Raw genomic sequence first — 8,031 nt, forward strand, 5'->3', positions numbered from 1 at the left:
CATTCTTTCCCCCGCCACGCACCCAGCCTCTCCTAACAGCTGACGAACTACCCCGGCGCCCCTCCTCTACCCACCTTTCGTTGTGCGGCTCCCGAGGGCGTGGTGCCCCGCGCCGCTGCCTTGGTCGCCACCTCTGTTCAGGGCTGCGTTGGCGGGGACCGAAGTAGGAGGGGGGCCGAGCCGTGGGGGTCAAGGTCAGTCCAAGCTTTCTAGGATTTCTTATCCGAGCCCGAGCTCCTTTCAGCGCGACAGACTGGTGGCCCACCCCCTTCCAATCTCTAGCATACTGCCACTAGGTTACCTTTGACTCATGTCCAACTGGAGGGTCCCGCCAAGGATATGACCGGTTCCACTGTACCAGTGGCCTCTTGCATGCTTTTCAGTTATAGGTGCCAACACAACGCACCTCGAATGCTACGGAGAGGCTGGGGATAACGGCAAGAGCACAAAACCAAGACCTCATATTGACCTACACTTTCTCCAAGTCTATATCACCAGACTAATTGGCACTGACTTCCCTATGCCACCCCCACAATCCACGTACTTATCTCACCCTATTCCCCTTTGCATTCTTGATTTAAAAAAAAAAATCCTGGACAGATGACCACCACTCAGCTGTCAAAGTGATCCTCCTAAAGTGTAGGTCTGATCAAGTTACACTCTCTCCCCTCTCCATAAACGCCATTGGCTCCCTTTCACCTCCAGAATCAAATACAAAATCCAATGGCGTCCAAATCTCATAACTTGTTCCCCTCACCTTTTTCGTCTCCTCCCCCTCCATGTAAGGCTATCTAGTGGCACTGACTTCTTGCTCTTGGAACAAGACACTTCAGCTATCTCTGGGAATTTTCACTGGCTGCCCTTCGTGCTTGGAAAGCTCTCCATATCTCCATGTCTTAGTTTTTCTGGCTTCCTTCAAGTCCCAGCCAAAAAGCTCACGTTCTCCAATAATTCTTACTGATCTCCCTTAATTCTAGTGCTGTTGATTATTTGTTGCTTTCTGTTGATTATTTCCAGTTTATCCTGTATATAACTTATTTGTATATAGTTTGCATGATCAGCTCCATTAATTAGCTCTCTGAAAGTTTCGGCAGGACTTTTACTAATGATAACTAATGATAAGAAATGTATCCTAGGAATTTATCCCTGGAACATCCTTGACTATTTTCTCCTTCAAGATATGTAAAGTTCTTAGAATCCCCCAAGTAAGAACTCCTTATTCAAGTGTTTTATGATCATTGATAGATATTCTAGTATTTAACAAAGGAAATACTGACTTTTTCTTGATTTGGGTTCCTATTTTATGTACCTTTCTCAAATCTCGATACCAAAAAAAAAAAAAAAAACCCCAAAACCTGGTACCTAATGATACTTGATGTTATCAAAGTCCTGATTGTTTCTAACGTTATTAACATTTTCTCCATGACTTTCCACTAAACAGTCAATGAAACAATAAACCAACCCTTGATTTGTTGTTTGCCAATTTCTAATCAAAGGTGTAAATAAATATTTATACTTAAAATTTATCAACTGTTGAATCAATACTCAATACAACAGCCTCCAATATATCCTCTTCTTATAAACCCTATAAAACTCTCACCCAAATTAGCTCTGATACCTAAACTAGATGAGAATACCTCACAATCAAAGACCTTTGAAAAAAATATTTTGAAAGCCATTAGGTGAAACAAAATGAGACTGGACATAGTCTGTCCCAAAAGGCTCAGAAATTTGGTCAGCTACCTTTAGGGAGCTGATTTATGATCATTTTATGATTAATGATAATCCATAAATGATCAAATTGATTGGGAAGGAAGGGAATTCCAAAAATTAGAGCTAATATCTGTTTAACACTTTTCTGAGGAGAAATTGATGAGGTCCTGGTTGGGTAGGTAAGGTTGGCAAAGAAATCCTGAAATGCTGATAAGATTATAATACTCCCTGAGGCAAGCAGAATAGAGGCTGTTGGGATCTGTTCAGCCTTACATTCCCAACCCAGTGGAGATGTTGGGAAACCCCACCTCACTCTATCTAGTCTGAAAACTAAATTATGATGTCATTTCCCTAATTTCCCCTTTAAATCTGCCTATAGCCTATGCCATCTTTACAGAATCCCTATTGGCATTAGTCCACCCTGGGGTTCTGCCTTGTATCTTTCTTCTCACCTCCTCCCACAAACCTCATGATTATAAAAAATTATAAAAGAGTTATTATTAACTCTTTTGGGGTGCTAAACTCCTCTATGGATTTAGTCTCCCAGTCAATGGTGGACTCCCACCTCATGTCTTATTCCCTTTCTCTTGGTTAATTATAAATTCCACTGGGGAACTTACCTTTTCCATCGTTTATTGTTAAAATCCTTTTTCTTGCTAACTATATGCTCTCCCAAATCCATTTCATATTTACCTCTCCTGGTGTCTTTTTTACCTCCATTTTGTCTGTAACCTGTTCTCATAAATAAAGGTACCTTTGGGCAAGGAGGATGCCATTATGAATTCTTCACATTTGAATTGCTAACCTAACCCCATCATTTGGTTCAGGACCTCAACCTCATTAAAATGACTTGGAGAGTTGGGGGGAAGTGCAGGAGAAGAAAAGAATTGAGAAATCTCAAGTGGACTTCAAAGGTCTCCTTCCCTCAACCCCTTGCAGTTAAAAAGGGCCTGAGAGGATGTTGGATTTCCCATTTTTCCTTATGTTCAAAATGCTGTTCCTGATCAGCTTGCAGTAGTGTCTGCAGCATCAGAACAAACTGGGACTTAGGACTCTACAAGAAGCCTAACAAAAAACTATAATCGTGTCTAAGGAAAACTTCTGGAACTATTCCATAATTGGGAGAATGGGTCTTCTAGTAGTTAGAAACTGAGTTACTCTTTGCCACATACTTTCTAAGCTCAAGCCCACTTTTCCCTAGACTCTATATGTATTTGTCAGAGAGTACATCCCAAATTTCTGAGATAACGTTTTAAGCTATCCTTAATGTACTACCATTGCACAAAAGCTAAAAGCTACTTCGAGTTAACTAAATGATTCTCACTTGATAAAATCAGAAAGAGCCTGAGCCAAATGGCATTGAAGAATGAATTATCCCTGACCCCTAGGTCCAGCTATGGGAACCCAGGGAATTACAAGTTTGGAATGAGGATGCCTTAGGACAAACACAGGGGTGACACTTTGAAAATTGTTCTTGTTCTTTGTTATTTTTGTTTTGTCCCTCCGTCTCCAACCTTGAGGTCAATGAGGTGATTCTATGACATGCAAGTGAATTGGATTTGAGTGAGGGGGAGAGATACAAGGTCAGTTAGCCTCAAAATCATCTGGATCCAGCAGCCAGATATGGATCTGAATGACTGAAAAGAATGGCCTTTTTTACCTAGTCAAAATATATAAATAAAAGGACTCAATCTGGAAAGGAAAGAACTTTGGATTTTCTGGTCGAAATAGAAACAATATTGATTCCTTCACTCTGAGGCAATCAGGGCCAAAACAAAGACCAAATTAACTTGGCCTGAGACTTTTTGTTAGTAAGTCAATGAGAACCAGAGTGATTTGGGTTTGAAGCCTTATTCTAGCCCATTGAACTTGGAAGTGAGGAGTGGAGAAAGGAAGGGACCAAGCATTTAATGAGGGCCTAGTATTTATTAATAGGGCAGCATTTATGGAGCACTGGACTGGGAATCAGGACATTTATTAGCTGTATAATCCTGGGTAAGTCACTCTTTTTTTTTGGGGGGGGGGGGAAGCACATCTAGAAAATGAGCTGGAGAAAGAAATGGCAAACACTTCAGAATTTTTGCCAAAAAAACAAAATCAAAAAACAAATGAGGCCATATTTATTAAACATCCCAGGCACTTTTCTAAATGCTTTACAAATTCATAACAATATCTCAGCATCACAACACTTCAAAGCAGATGCAATTATAATTCCCATTTTATAGTTGAGGAACTGAAGCAGAATGAGATTAAGTGACTAAATCAGTGACTAAGACTAGAATTGAGATGTTCCTCATAAAAGGCCTAGCACTCTATCCATTGTACTACCTACCTGCCTTAGCTAGACTGTCTAGGACTGACAGGAACATCAGATTTGGAATCAGAAGACATAAGTTATATGTCATAAACATATTGAGCCACTTTCTTATAATGGAAATAATAAATGAGTGATAAGTACCTATAAGGCAAAGGAGGGCTTCTTATGAAAGTTAATTCAGATTGGCCTCCCATCTCTGATATTTCAGGTGTAGAATGCAGAGAGATTGGCAGCTGAAAATCACAGGTATAAAAGATGTAAGTTTCCAACTTGGGATATGGAAGTTTCCCAGAAAAGGGGAGGTATTAAGAAGGGATTATTAGGCTGAGGAGAGAGAGACAGAGAGCAGGGGTATAACCTGCTTTAAGTGACTTCAGAAAGGACCAAAAAACTAATGAGGCTTTTGGAAATATTCCAATGATTAACAATACTTATTAGGAACAGGATTAGGCCCTCCATAAAAGAAATACCAATGTCTCAACAGAATGCAAGCCCCAAGAGATTTTACTGAGTTGGAAACGCTTTATGTTTGTTACCAGGGACAAACTAATGTTCATAGATCAGGCTAGTTTAGGATACAGGCTGGTGACCAGTAAGTTGGCCTTTAGGTAATAAATTCTTCAGTCACATCAATCCATGAACAAATTAAAATTTAGAATAACCAACCCTATGCCCTGTACAGAACACTCTGTGATTTTACACTGATAGCAGATGAGGGGGAAGAAAATGCTAAAAATCAAGAGGTTTTTGGACCATATATTTTTGTTGTTATTCAGTTGTTTCAATTGTGTCCAATCTTCCTAACCCCATTTGGGGTTTTCTTGGCAAAAATACAGGAGTGGCCAATTGATAAATGACCAAAGGATATGAACAGGCAGTTTTCAAATGAAGAAATTAAAGCTACCTATATAGCATATAAAAATGCTCTAAGAGAAATGCAAATTAAAACAACTCTAAGGCACCACCTCACACCCATCGATTGGCTAATATGCCAAAAAAAAAAAAAGATAAACATTGAAAAAGATAAAACATTGGAAAATTGGAACACCAATGCATTGTTGGTGGAATTATAAACTGTTCCAACAATTCTGGAGAGCAATTTGGAGTTATGCTCAAAGGGCGATCAAACTACATATACTCTTGGATCCAGCAATATCCCAAAGAAAGGGAAAAAGACCCACATTGTACAGAAATGTTTATAGCAGTTCTCTTTGTGGTGGCAAGGAATTGGAAATTGAGAGGATGCCCATCAGTTGGGGAATGGATGAACCAATGGTGGTATATGAATGGAATGGAATAGTTCCATAAATGATGTGCAAGAAGATTTCAGAAAAACCTGGAAAGATTTGTACAAACTGGGGCAGAGGGAAGTAAGTGGAACCAGGATAACATTTTTCAGTGATCAACTTTGATAGACTTAGCTTTTCCCAGCAAGACAATGATCTAAATCAATTCCAAAAGATTCATGATGGCAAATGCCATCCAAATCTAGAGAAAGAACTATGGAATCTGAATGCAAATCAAAGCACATTATTTATAATTTTTATGTTGTTGGGTATTTTTCTTATGTTTTTTTCTTTTTCTTTGGATTCTTCTTTCACAATGTGACTAATGTGGAAATATGTTTGATATGTATAATCTATATCAGATTGCTTGCTGTTTTGGGGAAGGGAAAAGGAAGGAAGGGAGGAAGAAAAGAATGGAAATCAAAATCTTATAAAAGCAAATGTTGAAAACTATTTTTATATGTAATTGGAAAAAATAAAATATTACTGAAGAGAGAAAAAATAAAGTTAAAAAAAAAGAATACAAGAGTAGTTTGCCATTTCCTTCTCCAACTTATTTTACAGATGAAGAATCTGTAGCAAGCAAGATTAAATGATTTACCCATATATTAAAGTGCTTGAGATCAGATTTGAACTTGAGAATGTATCTTCCTAACTCCAGGTCTAACATTCTATCCCATTGTGTTACTTAGCGGCTGTATTAAGACCATGTAAAAATATAAATTTATATGTTGGTATACTAGCCAGTAAGCTTGGTATCCATATAATGAACTGAAGGGATTCCACTCTGTATAAGCTCAGATAGCTACTTAGATCTCTCCCAATTCTCAAATACTCTGATTCTTTGAAACATATATGTTGAAATTCCTGCTAAAGTTGAACCAAGAAGTGGTATCTCTGGTATAAGAATATAGGATTTGGAGTTAAAAAACCTGGTTTTGGAACTTAGTTGTCATTTACTTTGGGCAAATCATATTAACCTCACTCAGCCTTATTTCATCATCTGTAAAATTATTGTCTATCTCAGATATTTTTAATCTGTGATGTGGGAAATTATTTTTAAAAATATTTTAGATAATAGAATTTCAATATGGTTGGTTTTCATTATAATCTTGTGTATATTACTTTATATATTTAAAAACATTATTCTGAGAAGAGGTCCATAGATTTCTGCAGATTGCAAAAAAAAAAAGTCTGTAGCACAAAAAAAGCTTAAGAATGTCTAGAGATTAATATGATCTCAAAGTTCCTTCCAACTCTAATTACATAATGCTGTGATCAGTTATATGATGCTACGAGCAGTTAACTTGAAGGATAGCTCACCAGGTCTCTTTGTAGAGACAAAAAAAGGTGTCAACATAGTTGGTTTCAGCATTTACCCAAAGGCAACAAGAAATAGAATTTCATGAGGCACTTGGTCAACTCTCTTTGGAGAATATTTGATAAGTATAAATAAAGATCACTATGTGGCTTTTTTTGCCAATATTTGTTGCAGAAGATAAAGTTGACAAATTCAATAAAGAATTAGACCAGATTCCTCTCTCTCTATATATATATATACGTATATTTTTTAATTTTTAATTTTTATTTTTTGCTGAGGCAATTGAGGTTAAGTGACTTGTCCAGGGTCACACAGCTAGGATGTGTTAAGTGTCAGAGACCAGATTTGAACTCAGGTCCTCCTGACTTCAGGTCTGGTGCTCTATCCACTGTACCACTGAGCTGCCCCAGACCTCTATATTTCAAACTGTATTGCAAGGAACCCTGAAACACAAGTTAGCTTTTATTTTTCAAAAATGAACTTTATGTTTTTTGTAAAAAATAACAACAATAATAGTCATCAAAACTAATAAATGTAGAGGATTATATTATAGTTTTGTTTAAACTGAAGGGTTCTGCTACTGTGGAAAAGTTTGAGAATTACTGCTTTAAACCAAGTTAATTTCTATATCTTGATTCTTGATGACTTCACTGTGAAGCTGAACACATTATTTTATCCAATTACATGATAATCCACCAAACATTATATATATATATATAACAATGGCTTGTCCCAGCACTGTTTCTATCTGAAACCCGTTGACTATAAGGTAATAAGCATTTATTAATCACCTGCTTATGTGCCAAGCACAATGCCAAGTTTTCAGATATCACTTTCATTGATCCTCACAACAATCTTGTGAAGTAGGTGCCATTATTATCTCCATTTTACAATGGAGAAAACTGAGGCAATCATAGGTAAGATGATTTTTCTACCCCACACAGCTTGTAAGTGTCTGAGGTTGCATTTGAATTCATGTCTTTCTGACTCCAGGACCAGAGCTCTATCCACTACTTCACCTAGTTTCCTAAGTAGGATAAAAAGAATGAGGATATCAACAGAAATAATGGTGATATCATCATTGTTATTGATAACAATTTCATTAAGCCCAACCTATCTTTCCCACATGGCAGGGAAAGTCATAGAACTTGATGTCATTGAAAATTTTCACTAAATGCAAATTCTAAAAAAAAATCATACCTAATAAAAAATGGAATTCAAAAATACAAGCATATCAAATATTTTAAGAGAAGGTAGGTATGCTTAATAATTTCCAAGAAAGCTATTTTTTTCTTTTTTAAAGTATGATGGCATAAGTTTAACTAACAGAACAAGCACTCCAAAATAGAGTAATTTATCAGCCCTGGGAATCAAATTCAAATCTCAAAGTCAAG

This window comes from Antechinus flavipes, chromosome 3 (genome assembly GCF_016432865.1).
Source record: "Antechinus flavipes isolate AdamAnt ecotype Samford, QLD, Australia chromosome 3, AdamAnt_v2, whole genome shotgun sequence".
Classification (NCBI taxonomy): domain Eukaryota; kingdom Metazoa; phylum Chordata; class Mammalia; order Dasyuromorphia; family Dasyuridae; genus Antechinus; species Antechinus flavipes.